Here is a 21,927-nt window from a genome sequence, read left to right on the forward strand (position 1 = left end):
AGAAAACAATTTTCCAGAACCAGATCCCTTCTATATACCTTATGTAAGAGTCGTAAGTTTAAAGGAGACATTGCTCTTATTTATTAAGCTTCTTATTCTCTTTTTACTTCTGTATTGCATCTGTAGTTTTGTGTTATTTCAAGATATTTCTAATTCTGTTAAAAGTGCATGTTTGTGTATTTATAATTCTGTGGTTACTAAACCTATCAAAATGATACAATTTTGATGCATCTATCAGCCAAACCTACACTCATGATGGTCGCAAAATAAATTCCTCTTCTGTGCAAGGTATCCGAAGTAATGCAGTTACATTCCCTATACTTATTGAAATGCTTTAATTACTAGATATAAACAGTAGGTATAACACGGAAACTGATCTCTCTGGACTAAGAAAGCAGCTGTTCTGAGCAACACCTGACCTTCCTTTGAAGCTTCTTCATAAACCATAGAAAACTCCCTTGGTGTGGTTTGAATTGCATCTAGTAGTTATATTGTGATGTCACTCACAACACTACTGTATTTCCTTTCAGGTTTTCTCTCCCATTCTTTTGCTATATGCTTTGTTACAGAACATTATTCAGTTATGTTTCTGCCAAGGAACTACTACTCATAGTAAAATATTTTGTATTTTCTGTGAAGAAGTAGTTGCAACCCGCACAAGGAGCCCCAGTTATGTCATCTACCCGGCAGAAAACTACATCTTCTACAGCCTGAATTGGAGGACTTTTTGATCGTGGTAATGATAAGATCCCAGCCAACTCCAAACTTGCATGGAATTTACTGTGCCACCTGGATACAAGTAAGTCTATGGGGCCCCATGGGATTAATGCCAGGGTACTCAGAGAGCTGGCCAATGTCATTGTGAGAATTCTCTCAATTATTTTTCAATACTCTTGGGAATACAGAGAGGTCCCAGTTGACTGGAAGCTGGCAAACATTTTTCCAGTTTTCAAGATAAGCAAGAAAGAAGACCCTGGTAATTACAGGCCTGTCAGTCTCAATTCAGTGCCAGGTAAAATTATGGAGAAAATAATTCTGGGAGTTATTGAAAAACACCTGAAGGACAATGTGGTCACTGGTCACAGCCAACATAGGTTCATGAGGGAAAGGTCCTGCTTAATGAACTTAATTTCCTTTTATAATAAGGTCACCCACTCAGTTGACCAAGAGAAGCCAGCTGATGTAATCTTTTTTGTATTTCAGTAAAGCTTTTGGTATGGTTCTCACACTATCCTTCTGGACAAAATGTGCAGCTTGACAAGTATATAATATGATGGGTGAACAACTGGCTGCTGGGTCAGGCTCAAAGGATTATAATAAATGGGTTTACGTCCAGCTGGCATCCAGTCACTAGAGCGGTTCCACAGGGCTCTGTTTTAGAGCCAGTTCTCTTTAAATTTTTCATAAATGACTAGGATGCAGGACTCAAAGGTATACTAAGAAAATTTGCAGGTGACACTAAACTGGGAGGAGCTGTTGACTTCTTCAAGGATAGAGAGGCCTTGCAGAGAGATCTTGACAAATTAGAGGACTGGGCAATCACCAACCACAGGAAATTCAACAAGAGCAATGTGGTGGTTTTACTCAGGTGGGCAGCTGAACTCCACCACAACCACTCTCTCGCTCATCCTCCTCAAAGGGAAAGGGGGAGAAAATAATATGAAAAGGGCTCAAGGACTGAGATAAGGACAGGGAGATCGATTAACAATTTTTGTCATGGGCAAAACAGACTCAGAATAGGGAGATTAGAGAAATTTGTTGGCTATTACTAACAAGCAACTAAGTTTATGTGAGAAACACAGAAAAGAAACTAAAAACACCTTCCCCCCATCCACCCTCTTCTGCCTCTTACCCCCAAGCAGCTCAGGGAAATGGGGGAATGGGGTCTGTGGTCAGTCTATAGTGTTTTGCCACACCTTCACGGTCACTCTCTGTCCCTGCTCCATGTGGGGTCCATCCCATGGGATGCCATCCTTCCCAAACTGATCCTATGTGAGCTTCCCACAGGCAGAAGCTCTTCAAGAACTGCTCCAACATGGCTCCATACCACGGGATCCATCAGGAGCAAACTGCTCTTGCACAGGTCCCCCACAGGCAGCAGCTACCCCCAGACCCCTTGCTCCTGCGTAGGCTCCTCTCCACGGGCTGCAGCTCTGGCCCGGGGCCTGCTCCTGCGGGGGCTCTCCATGGGCCGCCGCCTCCTCCAGGCCCCATCCACCTGCTCCATCAGGGGCTCCTCCACTGTGGGACCCATGGGCTGCAGGGGGACAGCCTGCTTCAGCAGGGGCTTCTCCACAGGTTGATTCTCACTCCACAATCTCCCATCTGCTGTTGCACAGGAATTTTTTGTCCCCCTCTCCCCCCCCTTTCTTAAATCTGCTCTCACAGAGGCACAAACAATTTTCCTTATTGGCTCGGCTTTGGCCAGCATCACATCCCTTTGGAGCTGGCTGAAACTGGCCCTTGTCTGACATGGGGCAGCTTCTGGACTCCTCTCACAGAAGTCACCCCTGCAGCCCCCCACTACCAAAATCTTGCAACATAAACCTACTACAAGCAAGAGTTGGAATCTTTATCTGGGAAGGAGCAACCCTGGCTATATATACAGAATGGGGGTTGATAGGCTGGAGAGCAGTCCTGTAGAAGAGGTCTTGGGATTCTGGTACAGCAAGTTGAGTATGAGCCAACGGTGTGCTCTGGCAGCCAAAAGGACTAATCATATCCTGGGATGCATCAAGCATGGCACTGCTAGCTGTTCAGAAGAAGTGATTGTCGTGCCTCACCTCAAGTACTGTATACAGTTTTGGGCACCACAATATGAGAGGGACATAAAACCACTAAAGAGTGCCCAAAGGAAGGCCACAGAAGGTGAAGTGTATAGCGGTGGATATGTATAAGGAACAGCTGAGGTCACTTGGCTTATTCAGCCTAGAGAAGATGAGACTGAGTGGAGGCCTCATGGTAGCCTGCAGCTTCCTCATGAGGGAGAAGTAAAGGGGGAGGCGCTGATATCTTCACTATGGTGGCCAGTGACAGGATCCAAGGGAATGGTAGGAATCTATGTCAGGGGAGATTCAGGATAAGTGTTAGGTAAAGGTTCTTCACTGAGAGGATGGTTGGGCACTGGAACAGGCTTCCCAGGGAAGTGGCCACTGCCCCAAATCTGCTGCAATTCATGAAGCATTTGGACAAAGCTCACTGAAATATGGCTTAATTTTGTGGCGGTCCTCTGAGGGGCCAGGATTGGACTCAGTGATGTTTATGGGTCCTTTCCAATTAAGGATATTCTATGATTTAATAACCAGTCAATCATTTTAAGAGCATGTTTCCACTGTGAGCTACACACTAGTGTATATTTCTACATCAGCCTACCAATAACATACAATTCATTTACTTTCATGGTGTATGATGCTACGTGGAAATGGGCAGAGAAATTTATTTGCAGCACCAGTAACAGAATGTGAGTATAAAACACAGACATTAATTTAAGACAGTGCTGATGTCCTACACTTCCCATACGTTAAAAAATAAAATAAAACATGTATGTAGCGGTCTTCTCACACTAGTTTTATTCTCATCTACTGCCATTGATTTTAATGAAGTTATTTTTGATTTATACTGGTATGTGAAGACAGCAAGGTCTGTTGTACAGATATAAGTGTAAGTGCTTGAAAGAGGCAGACAGCTTAAGAATTCAGAGACCTTGAAAAATGTGATTATTTAGAAGTACATACTAAATCATGATAATTTGTGAGTACTTGTCTCAGATGATAGCCACGTTAGAAATGGTTGAAAACTTATCTCTAGAAATACTTGACAGCAATTACTACAGCTATATACTTTCTGGATAAACCTAGTGGTAAAAAACTGTACAAATAAACAACGTAGTATATCTGTGTACAACTGCTGTTTAAGTGAATGGAATAAATATTATAGTCTACTAGTAAATTCCATACAACTCTATCTTACTTCCAGCACCAAACTTAATATATCATGCAACATAAAGAAAAACACTTACAGTAGTGAATTGGGACATGAGAAAAACAGCATGTGCTTTAGATCAAGCCTAAGGAAAATCAAGGAAGAACTCCCTTCAAAGGCACTTTCAGCTACAACACCTCTTTTTCCAGAAAGACAATAAATAAGTGAAACAGGTTGTTGCCAGAAAATGCCAATTTTCAAAGCCAGAATGTTTCACAGAAAAGAATATTTATGTTAACTAAACTCTGACAAAATACATAAATGCACTGAACCTTTCCTCATTTTCTTTCCAGTTCACCTTATGAGTCCTGTGGCCTTCCAGAAACCGAGCAACTTCTGACAAACCCTTCTCATGAATGATATAGATTCTCTTGTTTGAAGGGCTTAAGAAAAACAATGTGGAAAATACCCATGCAGCTCTAAAAAAAAAAAAAAAAAAGCTGTAAAGCTATGATGTTATCTACACTCCACCTAATATCATTTTAAATCATAATTCTTGAACAGGAACTGGTATAAAATAAAGAGCCAACAAGGTATATTTATTAAAACAGTGTAGGAAGAAGTAGAAGTCTTCTTATATTTTCAGTTACTCCAAGAAGGTGTCACCTTCAATTTATTACTACTTTGTTTTGTATGCCAGACTTAACATAAAGATAATTTCTTTTGCACTGATGGGAATTTGAATTATTCAGTAAATGCTGAACTTGGTAGCTTAAGTATCCCATTTTTAGGGCCAATAGATTACATCTGAATTCACAATATCTCCATCTTAAAGTGAAGAAATTTGAATTCATGTTTAGCTATTTATTTTCATCTTTAGTTGATTTGTCCATAAAAAAAAAAAAAACACGTTAATATTCTATATGATAATCTATCGGTATCTACATGGAATCATAGAATGGTTAGTTAGAAGAGACCTTAAAGATCATCTAATTCCACATCCCTACCATGGGCAGGGACACCTCCCGCTAAACTATGTTGCTCAAAGCCCCATCCAACCTGGCTTCCAATGTTTCCAGGGAGAGGGCATCCAAAACTTCTCTGGGCATCCAAAACTTCTCTGGGCAACACACTCCAATGCCTCACCACCCTCATCAAGAAGAATTTCTTCCAGATTTCTAACCTATATCTACCCTCTATCAGTGTAAACCATTATCCCATCCTATCATTACATGCCCTTGTAGAATAAATCCCCCTCCAGCTTTCTTGTAGACCCTTCTTTAGGTACTGGAAGACTGCTGTAAGGTCTCCCTGAAGCCTTCTCTTCTCCAAGCTGAGGAAAAACAAGAGACTCACCTCTCAGACTTATCCAGGTCACTCTGGATGGCATCCCTTCCCTCCAGCATGTCAACCACACCAAACAGCTTGGTGTCACCTGCATACTTGCTGAGGGTGCACTCAATTTCACTGTCCATGTCACTGACAAAGATATTAAACAGTGCTGGTCCCAATACCAACACCTGAAGAACGCCACTCATCACTATCTCTACTTGGAGACTGAGCCGTTGACCACGACTCTTTGAGTGTGACCATCCAGCCAATTCCTTATCCCCTGAGTGTTCCATCCATCAAATCACTGTCTCTCCAATTTAGAGACAATATCAAAGATATCATTTCTTCACTCAGAGGGTGACAAGACACTGGAACAGATTGCCCAGAGAGGTTGTGGATGCTCCATCTCTGGAGGTAATCAAGACCAGGTTAGATGAGGCCCTTAGCAACCTGATCTAGTGGGTGGCATCCTTGTGTATGGCAGTGGGATTGGAACTAGATGGTCCCTTCCAACCCAAGCCATTCTATGATTCATGTGGGACAGTGTCAAATGCTTTGCACAATTTCAAACAGATGGTTTCAGTTGCTCTTCCCCTATCTACCAACATTGTAACCCCATCGTAGAACACCACCGGATTAGTCAGGCACGATCTGCCCTTAGTGAAGCTATGCTGATTGTCACCAATCACCTCCTTATTTTCCATGTGCCTTAGCACAGTTTCCAGGAGGATCTGCTCCATGATCTTGCTGGACACAGAGGTGAGACTGACTGGCCTGTGGTTCCCTGGATCTTCTTTTTTCCCCCTTTTTAAAAATGAGGGGAAAATTTCTCCTCTTCCAGTCAGTACAAACTTCACCAGACTGCCACAACTTTTCAAATATGATGGACAGTGGCTTAACACCTACATCCACCAACTCTTTCACAACCCACAGATGTATCTCATCAGGTCCCATGGACTTGCACACCTTTAGGTTCCTTAGATGATCTCAAGCCTGATCTTCTCCTACAGTGGACAGTTCATCACATTCTCCCAGTCCCTGCCTTTGTCTTCTAGGACTTGGGCTATGTAGCTAGAGCTCTTGCTGGTGAAGACTGAGACAAAAAAAATAGTAACTGAGTACCTCAGCCTTCTCCATATACCAAATAACCAGGTCTCTCATTCCCTTCTTGGAGAGGGTCCACAATTTCTCTAGTCTTCCTTTTATCACTGATACACCTATAGAAGCTTTTCTTGTTGCCCTTGATGTCCCTGGCCAATTTAAATTCTAATGTCTTCAGTTTTCCTAACCTGATCCCTGTCTGCTTCAACTATTTCTCTGTATTCTTTGCAGGCTACATGCCCTTGCCTCCACCCTCTGGAGGTCTCCTTTTTCTGTTTGAGTTTGGTCAGGAGCTCCTTGTTTGTCCATGCAGGCCTCCTGGCATTTTGACCTGACTTCATCTGCATTGGGATGCATCCCTACTGAGCTTGGATCAAGTGATCCTTGAATATTAACCATCTTTCTTGGGCCCCTCTTCCCTCCAGGGGTTTGTCCCGTGGTACTTTACCAAGAAGATCCTTGAAGAGGCCAAAGTCTGCTCTCCTGAGGTCTAGGGTAGCAGACTTGCTGTGCTCCCTCCTCACTGCCCTCAGGATCCAAAACTGCACCAATTCATGGTCACTGCATCCAAGGCTGCCCTGTGTTTCGCATACCCAACAAGACCTTCCTTGTTGGTGAGAAAATGGTCCAGCATAGAACCTCTCTTCATTGGCTCCTCTATCAGTTGGAAAAGGAAGTTATCATCAGTGCATTCCAGGAACCTCCTGGATTGCCTATGCCCTGCTATGCTTTCCCTCCAATACATTCCAGGGTGGAGGAGGTTCCCCATGAGACCCAGGCCTTGTGAGCATGAGGCTGCTTCTATCTGTCTATAGAGGTCTTCTTCTGCTTGGTCTTCCTGATCAGGTGGCCTGTAGTAAACCCCCACTACAATGTCATGTGTCCCTGCCCTCCCTGTAATCCTGACCCATAAACTCTGCCTGCTCCTCATCCATCCCCAGGCAGAGCTCCAAGAACTCCATCGAGAGCAACACCTCTCCTCATCTCCCCTGCCTGTCCTTCCTAAAGAGCCTGTATTCTTCCATTCCAACACTCCAGTCATGGGAGCCATCCCAGAACTGCTGTACCTGATAACTGAATGTATTTTTAATGCAAGATAGAGTGAAAGGAGTTGGTTTGGTTTTGGTGGTTTGGTTTTAAGTTCCTTTTTTGGTTTAGTGGTAAGGTTTTTGTTGTTGTTGCTCTTTGCTTTTCTTTTTGGGCTAAGGATGGATGCTTACCTTTTATATATCAATATCAAACTACAAAAAAGAAGTCAATTAGATGGCATGATGCACAATTCTTCTTTCATTCAGAGATATATTAGTTTTCTTGTGGCTATATGCTATATACTATATGTCACAACAAGCTCACATTATGCCATATAGATGAATGAGCATGAGATGAATGAAAGATGAGTAAGATCTTGGAAGCTGAAGATGAATAAGGAACCTGGATAAATGTCCATGTCCATTTTTTTTTTTTTTTTTTTACTCGCCAGTAAATGCAGCATTAAAATAAATCTATGCAGATAGCACAGTTTACAGTGGTATTATACACAAACTATTCAGACATCTGCCTACTCACAGAAAGTCACTGACAGTCTCTACAGATTTTTCTATTAGTACTAGAGTCTTGGTTTACTGATAACTGTTTTGCCTTTCTGAATTTTCTAGCCAACACCTTATTTATTCCTATTTATTCCTCTCCCCAGGTGACTTCCAGCTCTTTAAGAAGTATGCCTACAATAACTATTTGAGAACACTACTCTACTGCTGCTTACCTATATAGTTTATGCACTTTTAAACTATACTGGTACAGTATAGTACACTGTACTATGGTACAGTATCAGTTTATTGCTGATAGAATCATGGAATGACTCAGGTTGGAAGGGACCAACTTTGTGGCACTCCTCTGGACCTGCTCTAACAGCTCCACATCCTTCTTAGGCTGGTGACCCCACACCTGGATGCAGTACTCCAATCGGGGCTTCACAAAGGCAGAGTAGAGGGGGTTGCTACAAAGCTGGTAAAGGGACTGGAAGGCACGTCCAATGAGGAGAGACTGATGACACTTTGGTTATCTAGAAAACCTGATCTATAAGAAGTCTGATTGCTGCTAACAAATTTGCTTTTGAGAAGCTCTGACAAAAGTACCCCTTCCCCGGGCTCTTCTGCAGCTACATATTATCTATCCCTAATTAGAGTAGTGTCTCTTAAATCCTTTCTATTTGATACAGGTCCCTGCATTAAAGTAAAGCTGCAATCCAACTTCTTCGAAAGGCAGCAAGGAGGAGCATTTTGGGGTCAATAGGATTAAGTTCAAAGTTCACAGCTTTACTAGACCAATAATGCAGAGAGCCCAATAGGTTTCACCAGTGATTTTATGATAGCTGTACAGAGATTTTCTGTCCTAACTTGTAAAACCATTCCAGAGCTTGCAAATTGTCAGACTAACTAATAAATCTACAGGCAATTCTGGTTTTATTATTTATATCTGCAGTGAGTATCAGAAAACTACATGCTGTGCTCTCAGGAAAATAATTTCTTAAAAACATTAAAGTATTGCTTTGTTTTCAAACTGCTACTCTCAGTACTATGCTAGTGAAGAAACAAATGGTAAAAGAATAGGGGAAAAACCCTAGCAGTGATTTAATGGTGCATAAGCACTACAATTTACACCTATAAAGTAGGATTTCAATTTTAGTGACCTAGGTTTATGCAAACACTTCATATTAATATGCTATTTAACAAACAGAGACAGCAAAATAAATTGAATAGCTGGAGAAAGCAATGCCATGTCACAAATTCATGTTAAATTTAATCCAATACTAAATACATTTTCACCATCTAATTGAAAGAATTCAGCAATGAAGTAACAGCCAATATAAGAAATAGAAGTACAACTAACTCTTACACCCAAAAAAATCTATTTTCAGGTTCTGTTACTTAATTCCAAAGAATCATTTTGACATGAAATTATGTCATGTTTCAGCAATTTTATTTTTTTTATTTTTAAGTGACTTGTGAGTGTTGAAAATAGAGTGACATAGAGAGGGAAAGGGTCTGGAATTATTAACTAAATTACAAATAAAAAAATAAATGGCATGTGAACACATAAACTTGGCTTCAGATCAATACCACTGTTTGTCCATAATGGCTTACTTAACTGATCTAAGTGTCCCAGAGACTACAGATGTCAGAACTCCTATTTTGATACTGTTTATAGGGACAGGATACAGCTTTGAAGATTAACTCAAATGTTTACCAAAGCTTTGGATCTGTTTAGCTCCAGAATACAAGCTTCACAATCTATTAACATTTTCCAATGAAAAGTCAGGGTTAAATATGCACTGACATTATTGCTGCAAAGTGAAGGAAAAGTGAGTTTCTTTCTAGCATTGGCGCACACATTTGCAATGACTGTGGAGACACTTGATGAAGGTTGATAGAGTTAGCTCCACAGGCAGCAGGTGGTGAAAAGCCAGTATTTGATGAAATCATTTGTTCCCCAAAAGCAAATGATGACCTCTGGGGACATCTCTTATGGTCTGGCAATAGGAAAATAGCAGCACATTCCTAAACATATGATGTGAAAGTTGGAATTGATTGCTTTATGGTCTTACAAATGCTCACTATAAAGTTCCTTTTTTTTTTTCCTAGTTCTGGGGCAGACTTGTAGTTATCTTTCCCTTGTGTCCAAACCCAAAGATCAACTTTTACAGGAACGTCAACTGCTTCATGTTTTGTAGACTGAAAGAAGCACAAAGATAGGGGAAGAATGTCACTGTATCTGCCAATATTCTGCACTCAAACCAGTGTACATTTCCACCACCTGGTTGGCCAGGACTTACAGAGAAATTAAGTGATAGTCCAAAACTATGACTATTAAATGAGCTACCCTGGGAAAGCAGACCTCAGAGATGGCTATGGGCTGACCTTTCTGTCATTCTACAAAGCTCCAGCTTCTCACATTGAGACAGGAACACCAGTTTGCAGGGAGACCCCCAAAAATCCTGTCTTTAGGAAAAGTGGAGTCTTGAGTTTCATATTTAAAAACTCATTCAAACCTTGACAGTATAATAATGTCTTCAAATTTACGAAGATTCTTATATATTCTACTGTGAAAGGGGAGAACTACTGAAACCAGTAGTGATATTAATCAATAAGTATTGGATTGATTCACATAATAACATTTTCCCTTAGCTATTCTGAATAATTTGACTCACTAAAGAGAATCAGATAGTCATTTTCATTTTCCAGCATGTCAGGGATTTCTATCCAGACTTCAATATCTACATTCATTTAGCTGAATCCTTGCCTGAGTGAGGCTTAGAAAGATTCACAAAGGCATTTGAGCTGTCATTTCCACCTGAATTCTGGAGGTTAGTTTCCCCTCTGCAATCACAGTGGAAATACATAAAAGAACACATTGGCTCCAGAAAAAGCAAACTTAAGTCAGCACATCCGGTAATTTTTTCCATATAAGTAACCTGAGGAATACTAATACATTGTTAAGCCACTCCCTCCACTTTTTTTTTCCTTTTTAAAATAATAGATTACATTGCAATCAGAGTTGCCTGATTATTTTCAGACAGTTTTGTGGAACCAGAGAAATATCATTTTTAGGAATGCAGTTTCTCAGGTTTTTCACCTCAGAATCAAACACACATGCTGTGGTGTGCTTTCACTTCAAGTTTCACCTTTGGGAATGAAGAAATCATTACTTCCTAAAAGTGTGAAACAGAAAAAAGGAAGAGAAGAAAGGCAAAACAACAACTGTCACAAGCATGGGAGAGTTCCCCAGGCATGCAGACCCCAGGCCCAGCATCTCTCTTAACCTTTCCCTGAGTAGAACAAGTATGCCCTCTGTCCCAGCTCATCTTTCAGGTGAGCACATTCAGTCATCTGAAATGCACAGAGACTCTGCAAGAAGGGTAGATACAGCTTTAAAGCAGAAAGCAATGACTTGTTAGCTAAGCCACGTGAAAGGCAGCTAGAAGTTAGTGAGCTGTAAGGCCAAGTTTCATATGCTGCCTGACTGAAAGGCCCCCACAAGGTCTTTGTTGGTCAGACAGTCAACACCAGCTGGCTGTTGCACCAGTCTGTTGTGGAGGGTTCAGCCTCAACAGCTTCAGGAACAGTTCCTTCACATCACTGAGCTGCCATCCTCTACCAGCTCAATCTGCACCAATGACTCAAACCAGTTACTCAACAATCCTGACCAGTCTCCTCTCCATCCCCCCTTCCTGTTTAGGAGTTTTGTCTTTCTCTGCTGAAGTTTACCTGTCTGAATCCTTAAGCTACTGATGATCTGGTCTCAAGTCTCCTGCCTCTATCTGTAATTTTATCCTTCTTACCTACTGACAGAATTTCTCATGGGTCTTTCTCAGCAGCACGAGCCATGGTTGCGCAATTGAGACAGGTCAGAGCTGGACCTCAGAGCCTTAATACACGGGTAATCGAACCTTTGGGGTAGGAGGAGGGTCTCTCTCACTTCTTCCTGATGTGGTCTGCATAGGAAAGAATCAAGCTTGTAAATCCTCTCTAGGTCCATGCAGGAGATAACAGTTGTGGATCACTAATGTTTAAGATTTATATTCGATAGCAGAAATTTAAGGTATTACTAACTGAAATTTAAATGTCTCCAGACAGGATTTAAGTCATTGCACTTAGATATCAGGGAAGCAATGGAGACTCAAATAATCCTTGGAGATGCAACTGTTGTGTTCAGTTTTCTTTGTTTTTGTTTGTTTTAAACCTAGAAGGCAACTTAGATGGGTAAAAACTGTGCTTACTGCAAGGTACATTCCAAAAGGGAAGAAACAGAAAAGCACATTCTGGTGTAGTTGCTTGGTTTTTTTTTTTTTGTTGGTGTTTGTTTGTTTTTTTTGGTGTTTTTTGGTGTTTTTTTTTTTTTTTGAGTGGGGGGGGTTGTTTGTTTGTTTGTTAGTTGGTTGGTTGGTTTGGTTTTTTTTGTTTGTTTGTTTTTCCCAGCACATACAGAACATATCAAGGGAAATTTCCTTTGGCTTATGAAGAGCATAGAAATTCTCTGCATGCTTGCTAATAATGATTTGCTCCATTTAGGAAGGAAACTTCAGAAATATCAGCTAGTACTTCTAATTGCAGAAAACCAAGGTTGAGATATTCCAGTACAGAAAAAAAATAAAAGTAACTCAGGTCAGGAATAATGACAGATATTCCATTTGCCTTTATGGAACTAGCCAATCTCTCTAATAAATCTACTTACTCGCGTCTCCAGAACAGAAATGGTTATGTTTGCTCACATCACATTTGGATCAGCTTCGAAAAAAGGTTTCATTTATGCCCATCAATTCAACTTCAGTTTCAGAAGAAAGGTTCAGCAGGTTCCATTTCCTCTGAACCACTGAGCTAGGTAATTCTTATGTCCCTGGGCTGCAAGAGACACCCAGATGCTTCACATATTCCTATTTTTACGGTTTTACACTTCAGGTAATTGACACACAAGGAAAATCATAATCACAATCCATCAAACTTGTTTCAGCATGTGTCTAGCCACACACAGGTTCAAACGGACTTCAGAATAAGTGTCATACTGAGCTGGGGACACAGGGCTGGTCCAAACAGCACAAGTCACAAGGCTACACACCTCTGAGGATGAGGATTTGAAGACTCATTTAGAAAACAGGACTACTTTGATCCAGAGAAACATATTCATAGGAACAAATGATATTCTCTTCCACACTGGCTAGACCCAAACTAATCATTCATATTGGCTTTATAGTTGGGGTTGGGAGGGGGAGGCAGAATGAGGACACCGCATGACACATAATAAAGTCTCTCTGGTTAAAAAAAAAATCTGTGTTGCAGTATTTGGCGTTAGATACACTTTGCCTCCCAGATGTGGCATGTTTCAGGGAACCACATTTTAATTATTGCTACATTGCACAACATAAGCGATATAGAGAGCTGTAAGGACCACTGTATTTCATTCACAGCCCGATCATAGCATCTAAATCTAAAAACTAGTTCTTGAGCTTGGGACAGCAAGCCATCCCTTGCCCTACACATCTTTTCTACTTTTTATCTCTTTCTTGAGAAGGCAGAAGGAAAAATGATGCAGGGTCAAGAACAAAGAGGAGAAGCTAGATACTGCAATATGCATGAATATCATTGCCACACTTTAACTACAGGCTTCTGAAAGACCTCCAGCTCTGCAGGGCCTCTGGTTCACCTTGGAGCACTAGAGAAAAGGCAGCTGAGACAGGAACCATGTGGCAAGCACAACTTTTAACCTCAGATCTAATTCACTTAGCCAACTGTCCTATTTAATATCTTCTAGCACAGCACTGCATACTAAAAATTCAGATGAAGTACCTCACATGGGAAAAGATTAACATTAACGTTAATTACTTAGTGCATGCAGTCAAAGAGAACCAAACAGCATCTCTACATCTGATACATTCTCTAATGGAAGAGAAAGGAGAAAAACAGTTTAAAACCCAAAATTAATGTATGTCTCGTGCTACCTCTCTAATTAAGGCAGATTCCAGCTTCCACTAAACATAGTTCCACAAAAGATTCTACTACTAGTATTAAGTAATTGAGTCTAAAGTACAAAAGTTTAATAGAATTTACTGTTGTGTTCTATATCTCTAAAGGTCTCTAATCCCACAAAAATGTAACAATAAGCTTTTTCAGTATTGTCTGCCTGTTATATCATTGAGCCGCCAAATAGGTAAAGTTCATCTGTGATTTCAGAAGATTTTTTTAAACTACGTAGCTGAAGATTGATTTATAACCCCTCTGTTGTAATCTACCATCTAGGAAATGAATATGCTGACTCTCCCAAGCATTAAAAAAATAGTAATAATATAAATAAATAAATAATAAAAGGTGGGGGGAGAGAAGGAGAGGAAAAATAACACCAAATTTTAAAGGGTTGTAAACATTAAATTATTTTATGATTTAATGCATTTTTTTATATATATATTTTTTAAATCAGAGTAACAGTTTTGAACATAGATATAAAAGCTCAGGATGAACAGTTGATCCAGTGCATCTGGCTGGTAACACTGCTTTCAACAAACATATCTGATGAGTAAACATGTCCTTCTAGCCAACTACACTCATACCCATCTGTTAGGATGGCAACATGCCTCTGCACAAGGTAGCTCTCGAGTATTAGAAGGCCAGAGAAACAAGCCAAAAGGAGGACTAAGGAGAAATCTAAACAGCATTGCACTTACCAGACCTTCTTCCAGAATTTTGTCCTGTATGTAACAAGCAGTAATACACCACTAAACATTGACTTTTTCAATTTAATTCAGGTTGTGTACAATTATGGAGTGACCAACAAAGAGGCAAGAATAATTGGTTGGCTGTGGATACTCAGAGCTGCCAAAAGCCCTTGAGATGGATTGCAACTGGTAGTTGAGAAGCCCATTAAGGCTATCTGTCAATTTACTTTAAATAACTACAGACAGAAGGTGTTGTAAGTGAAGATAATTCCCTGGAAGGCAGTACCACCTGAGATAGTCACAGTCAGCACAGAGAGGTTAACTACAAGCTCTGTCTTTGTAAAGACAGACTGCAAAGGCAAAAAGCATAGTTCACCCGGTCTGGGTTGTAAAACTTGTTGTGTTTGTTTTAAAACCTGTGTGTTATACTTCTCAAAAAGCATAAAATCTCAGGAAGAAATATTCATCAATAGTTCTGGAACTTACATGCTCACTGAAGTTATGTGCTTTTACCACTGTGAAATGGGTAAAAATAGGAAAAAAAAAAAAAAGAAAACCTGTCATTTTATAATAATATGAGTGGATTTTTCCTAATTTTGAGTTTTTTGCTTCACCAAAGGTAACTTCTGCTTTGATAGAAATGTTATGGTTTTTTTTCATAAATACAAAATTGCCCCCAGCAACTTTTATTGTACATAGGCAGTTCTTTTTAGAAACTATATCTTTCCTAAAGGTCATGGAAAAATTACAGAATATCGCATAAAAAAACTGATGATTAACAAATTATTCCTTTAGAGATGACCCGTAAAATTTTGAGAAAAGAAGAGAAAAGCATTCCCCACTTTGGTACTAAAATTTCATTTTCTAAGCTTTGGGAAATACCACTTTTAATTAGTCTATCATATGCTACTGTGTATGCCCCTTTCTAAGCAGAAAGCCTTTGCTTTGGGATCTGAGACTCAGCCACCCTGACTTATCCAAATCTCCCACTGACTGTACAAACTATTTAGGAACTAGTCCAAAGCCCTGTGGAAAAGATTCCTATTACCCTTACTCTGTTCCCTTCAGTATGGTAACCGTGCACAGCAGGGAGATACAGTTCTGCCCTTTGATATGATTAGAGTTAACTTTGAGATTCTTTGTCCTTTCTGTAAAAGAGCAGAGAGGGGAGCACTTATTCATTTTAAAATGTTTTTAATTGTAAGAAATCTGTGCCAAAAAGATCGGTCATCCTATTCTCCCTGAGGGAAACAATGTCAAATATTACAAACAGTCCATGACTGCAGAAAGCAACCAAGAAATTATGACTGCACAGAGAGGAGGAAAGGGAGAGGATGAGTGTGTTTTGAGCTATGTCACCCATCCTCAGGTGTTTTTCCCTTACTCAAGACAATGCAGGAAATCCATTTTCTTTGAGAACAGCATAGTATCCATTAGGATCTACTTCCCTTGATGAATTATCTTGAAGATAAAGAAGGCAGGAAAAAGAAACAGGCAGAGATCAGAGCTACTTCATTTAAGTATGGAAAAGAGAAACCTCAAATACTGGTCTGCTTTCTAATACCATTGCTATGGATAGTCTGTATTCTGTCTTGAATGATGGCTGGCACCATACCCTCTACAGTAGCTCTCTCACTCTTTATCTAGCCACCTAAAATTGTCTGATCTGAATTATGTTACAAGATTTCATTTACCAAAAAAACACCTTAGACTTGCTGTGACTTTGGCACCATCCCATTTTTCACCCCTGCTTCAATGATACACTTGTATGGTTTTGTTGTTGTTGTTGTTGTTTTGTGTTTGTTTTTGTTTATTTAAATTAAGAATAATGTGAAGCATTCATTATTCACTCTTCATTTTCACATCATATCTAGCCTGAAGTGGATTCAACCTCTGTTCACCCAAAGCTACTAACATAAATTAATGTGATAAATAATGTTAATTATTTTCATTTGTTTCATTGTTTCAATGTCCAAAATGCAGCACTGAGAAAACCAGCGTGTTGCACTCAGAATAACTGCTCCTCTAGCTAATTTATTTGAGGAATGTTTGGTCATATATAATCCAGAAAAAATCATATACTGAATGGAAAAAGAGTAGGCATATTTCCCTGAGTAGAGTAGAATTTCTCTTCTAATGTTTGTTTTCTAACTGCATATTGCATTTCTCTGTAGGTTCCATTTCTCCTGCCTGAAAACTCTAGTTTTGCTTATTTTTTTTCTTTCAAGCTGCTTACAACTTTTGAAAAATAGCTAATAATTCATTTCTTGGAGTTTTAAGGGATATGAGATTTAAATATCACTTAAAAACATTTTAAATATCAGTTAAAAATATTAGTCAGACTATTTTAGGTTACAGGTTTGTATGACAAATCTTCTGTAAAGCATTTACACAACATCCATTTTAGGTTACAGGTTTATGTGACAAATCTGTAAAGCATTTACACAACATCCTTACACAACATCCCTTTCTCTATTGGAGACGTAGACTTGGCAGATGGACCACTCGGTGGATAAGGAATTGGCTGGATGGTTTCACTCAAAGTGTTGAAGTCAACAGCTTGATGTCCAGGTGGAAACCAGTGATGAGTGGTGTTCCTCAGTGATCAGTATTGGAACCAGAGCTGTTTAGCATCTTTGTTGGCACTGTGGACAGTGGGACTGAGTGTAACTTCAGCAAGTCTGTGGACAACACCAAGCTGAGTGGTGTGGTTGGTATGGTGGAGGGAAGGGATGCCAGAGGAAAGCCCCAGAGTGGCCTTGACAGACTTGAGAAGTGCTAGATCTACCTACTAAAACCCAGTACAGATGTTCAACTGTGCAGCAAGCTACAGAAGTAATAAATACAATTGCAAAAACAATGCACTGTCCTTGTATGCAATATCCATCATACCTGAGGTTAAAAATATATATATATATATTTGTAGACAAAATCAGTGATGGAATAACTAGAAAACAAACATTTTAAGAAGTGATTTAGTAGGAGCAGTTAATCATAAATCAGAGGGAAAACGTTCCATGGTTGCGCTTTTAAGTTAAAAGATTGCTGGGAGAAAGCAAAAAGTCAAAAAATTTTGTGAAGTTGAGGATCAGGTTGGGAAGAGCAGAATAAGAAACGAACGCAGAGCAAATCCATAAAGAGCTTTAAAAGACAGGGGGCTGAAACTTGAAGTATATTATGTTATTCTTCTGTAAAGCATTATGTACTATCTGTAACTTCAGCTGAATTAAATATCAAGGCACTTCTGAAAATTTCATTCATTTCCTATCTACATATTTAACCAATTGAACATCCACCCATTCATATCTGGTACTTGGTATAATCATAGAAGCACACAGCTGATAAAATACTGGGAGCAAATACAAAGAGTATTATGTCATGGATATTCTCTTTTACAATTTCATGGAAAGGAAGAAAGTATGCATTTGGTAAGAGGGTATGATGGATATTTCTTATCACTTGCAATTTGTAACATGTTTCAGGAGTATTGGAAAAAATGTGGCTAGCTAGGAAGTCATCTAAGTAACATAATGAACAGACGGCACAGGGCAGCCAAGAGACAGAGGGTCTTCAAATTTTGGAACATGTACTGTCACACTTTGCTTTTCAATTGCTTTCCTGAATACAGCTTAAAAAAAAAAAAAATCCTAATTTTCTGTCTAGAGTTTTAATTAGTAGCAACACCTCTGGGGTGGAGACTCTCTTTTAATGCTTCTCAACTTATTCCCATAGTGTATTAAACAGGTAAATTACCTAGAGAAACATACTAAGTCTGACAAAATCAAAGCTTGAATAAACACATAATTGAGCTCTACCACCACAGAAAAAGCAGAGTCTGTCAGAACAGCACACATCCTTCTACTTATTGTTTTTTGGCTTTTTTTTTCCAAAGAGACCAAAGTACACATTCAAAAATGAATGCAGGCAGGACCAAACAGAGACTTTTCCATCAATTACTCTTTCATCATTCAACACTTTTTCTTTGCCAAAGCACTCTCTCATGAATAATCTCAACAGTGTCCAGGGATTCTGTGATTATTCTGGGACTGAATAAACATGACTGATGGGAAATCAGAACACTAAAACACTTGAGTGTTATGCAATCTAACTGGAAAGAATTGCTGTGAAATTGTTTAGCATGTCTTTTTTTGTCCTTAAAATTGAAACTACAGGCATATTTTAAGACCTATGAGGAACCAAATTCTATCCTTCCTTTCTGCTGATAGACATAAATAAATAAATAAATAAATCCATCTGTGTTTGCAGTTTTTAAGAACCAGAGTAGATCTATAATCTCAGTTACACTGATAATTTCAAATTAACTGAATAACATTTAATGTAATGAGTATTCCAAAGATCAGTTTCCACTCAATATCAACACTTTTCAATCTGAGCAATAGGAGTGTGTACTATATTACTGAATATGATTCATCCATTTTGAGGATATTCTAAACTGTCTTTCTCTTGATGTTGCATCTGAAATAAACTCTGGTATCCTTCATATATGAAGCTCTCTTGCTGTTTTCAGAAGCATAAATAGCATTGTACAGGAGGCAAGAAAATCTTCTACAATCTAAACCAAACACTAAACGATGAATGGTGGAAAGGAGGGTCAGATTTCCAGATCTGTGTTAAGATTACCTTTTCTGCATGTATGTGCAATTGTAAAAAGATTTGCCCAGCACAAGAAGGATGTTATTCTGTTAGAACAGGTCCAGAGAAGGGCCATGAAGATGATCAGAGGCCTGAAACACCTCTTCTATGAAGAAAGGCTGAGAGAGCTAGGGATGTTCAGTCTGGAAGAGGAAGCTCCAGGGTGACCTCATTGCAGCTTTTCAGTTCTTAAAGAGGGCTTTTAAAAAATAAAATAAAAAATGGAGAGCAACTTTTTGCTCAGGCAGATAATGACAGTACAAGAGGGAATGATTTTAAACTAAGAGAGGTGAGATTTAGATTAGAGATTAGAAGAAAATTCTTCACTCTGAGGGTGGTGAGGCACTGGAACAAGTTGCCAAGAGAAGCTGTAGATGCCCCATCCTTGCAGCTGCTCAAGACCAGGTTGGATGGGGCCCTGGGCTACCTGAACTAGTAGGTGGCATCCCTTCCCATGGCGGGGGGGTAGGAACTAAATGATCTTTCAGGTCCCTTCCAACCTAAGCAATTCTATGATTACATGATAGCAACTCCATTTGGTGCATTGCAGACTGTATCATACCTTAAAATTTAGCATACGGTCGAGAAGGAGATTTTTATTCTATTTGCATCAGGGTATATTACCAATTCTTAGAGTTGGTTTTTTTGTTTGTTTGTTTGTTTTTTCCCAGTCTTCTTAAGGACTCATACACTCAGATTTATACCTTCTTAAAAAACAATTCTAAGTTTAAGATTTTATTTTAAAGACAGTTGTTAAATGTAATTAAGCTGTATTTAAAGCATTCAAAATAAATGTAGCCTAAGAATCCTTGTTCCAAATGGCTACTGATCTCAATCAGCAAACAAGAATGAGAAGAAGGGGAGGAATATACCATTTGTGCCAGAAAAACAAGAGAGATGGCTGCAAGCCCCGTGATAATTCCATGGCTGATTCACATTTGTTTCATTATTTCATCTTTTGGGTGAGAATCACAAAAATCAGTCTGCATTCTTCAGTCTCTGCGCGAGCAGTTTTGTGTTTTTCTGCCAGCTCCCTTCTCAGGTAGCAAATGTGATTTCTCCTTACAAATCAAATTCCTTCCATACATTATGCAGGAAATAATAGAAATTTCCATCTCTTTAAACTTCCTACTGATTCCTATGATCAAAGCCTACAACTGCAATTAAGTAATAGAGTAAGTAGGGAAGTAACCAAACACATCCTTTAGAAGAATTTGAGAAGCCTGTTAAGGAAGGTAACTTCATAAATGACAATGTTCTTTGTTATATTCCATGCTTGAAAAGCAGGATAATGAAGGCCTGTACTATGCTGTCTTCCTTCATGCTGTGCATCACACTGGAAGGGACATGGGGAGTAGGGGAACAGCTGCCTTAGACACCGGCAGGAATTCAGCATCAACAAATGGTCCCACTGAGTTCCTGCTGTTTGGGCGACTGAACAGTTCAAATCAAGACGCATACTTCTGCAGCTCCCCTTGCTCATCTGCAGTATGCACTGAATTAACAATTACTTCCTTCCAGTGCTGTCCTACTCTCTGCAGCCTCCCTTGCCCTTTTGCTTCTCTTTGATCAGTCTTTCATGCAGACCACTTTGTGATGGTGACTGTTTGTTTGTTTGTTTGTTTCAAGGTAATCTGCTCAAGGTAATCAGAATCCAGAATAGTAAATAAGCAGCTAAGAAAGACCTGTAGGTTTGCAAAACTTATTATACCACTCAGCTGGACAGAGGATGTGAGGTTTTTGGAATGGTTTTGGAAATCCCCACAGAGGAACCAGTGCTTGAACACCTGTCACATTCACCTTTCATACTCTGATAGCATTCATGTCACTCGAGGTATGTCAGCAGGTTGTTTGGGAGAGTGTGTTTTGATTCCCAAACACAGATCTTTCTCATCTGGGTTACACCATTAAAAATGAGTTTTCAGGTTTCGCTGTCTCATATTTTTCAACCTGAAGTGCAAACAAGAAATTATTGCTTCATAGGAGCAAGACATAGTCATCTAAAACAAAAATAATAAGTAACTTTCTTATGTCACATTCCTCTTCTTTAAGGAATAGTAAATCAGAAGGCTTAAGAGTTCTTTGAGTCCTCGAAGACAGCAAGCCAATGTTGAACTAAGAGGAGATAAAGGAGTAACACTCAGAAGCCAAAAATGTAAACACAAATTTGAGACTTTCTCTAACTTAAAACTAATTTGGAAACACTCCATCCCTCTCTTCAATCTGAATCAATCAGACAATTTTCAAGCTAAGGCCTTATAGAATGGCTACAGCAATTTTTTAATGGTAACTTCAGAGAAGAGAATGGATCAGTGAAGCTCCAGATGGAATTTGATCTCCATGGAATATGCAATTTTACAAAAACAGATATGCTCAACAGAAAGAACACAACAGTGTAAGAAAGGCCATATTGTATTAAACCTAAAAGCTAACACAGTATCCTGTCTCCAGAAATAGCTGATAGCAGACAACTAAGGAAAAGTAGAGAAAGAAGAAAAGGGCAAGCACATCCTGATGTTTCCCAGATTTGTGAATGCCTGAGACAGAGACAAAATCTTTGTATTTCAGAGCTTATGATGAATTTATCAGTTGTCCAATACTTTTTGAAGAGGCTAATTTGGATCTATTAAAATGTTTTTAAACAAAGCCAAAAAATCCATAATGGAATTAGAATATATTAATATAATATAATAGGGTAAAAGATTTGGATAGCATGT

At 39.3% G+C, this 21,927-nt stretch overlaps 1 long non-coding RNA gene across 1 annotated transcript; it reads right to left on the bottom strand.

Annotated features, from left to right (window-relative positions):
* Positions 1–8,919: 8,919 nt before the first annotated feature.
* Positions 8,920–15,246, bottom strand: LOC310896174. The gene is made up of 3 exons (XR_014581262.1): positions 14,567–15,246; positions 11,693–11,845; positions 8,920–11,062 (listed from the first exon to the last, which is right to left on the bottom strand). It is a non-coding gene; the product is annotated as an uncharacterized lncRNA (long non-coding RNA).
* Positions 15,247–21,927: the final 6,681 nt, after the last annotated feature.

The sequence above is a fragment of the Anser anser genome (assembly GCF_964211835.1).
Source record: "Anser anser genome assembly, chromosome: 1".
Classification (NCBI taxonomy): Eukaryota; Metazoa; Chordata; class Aves; order Anseriformes; family Anatidae; genus Anser; species Anser anser.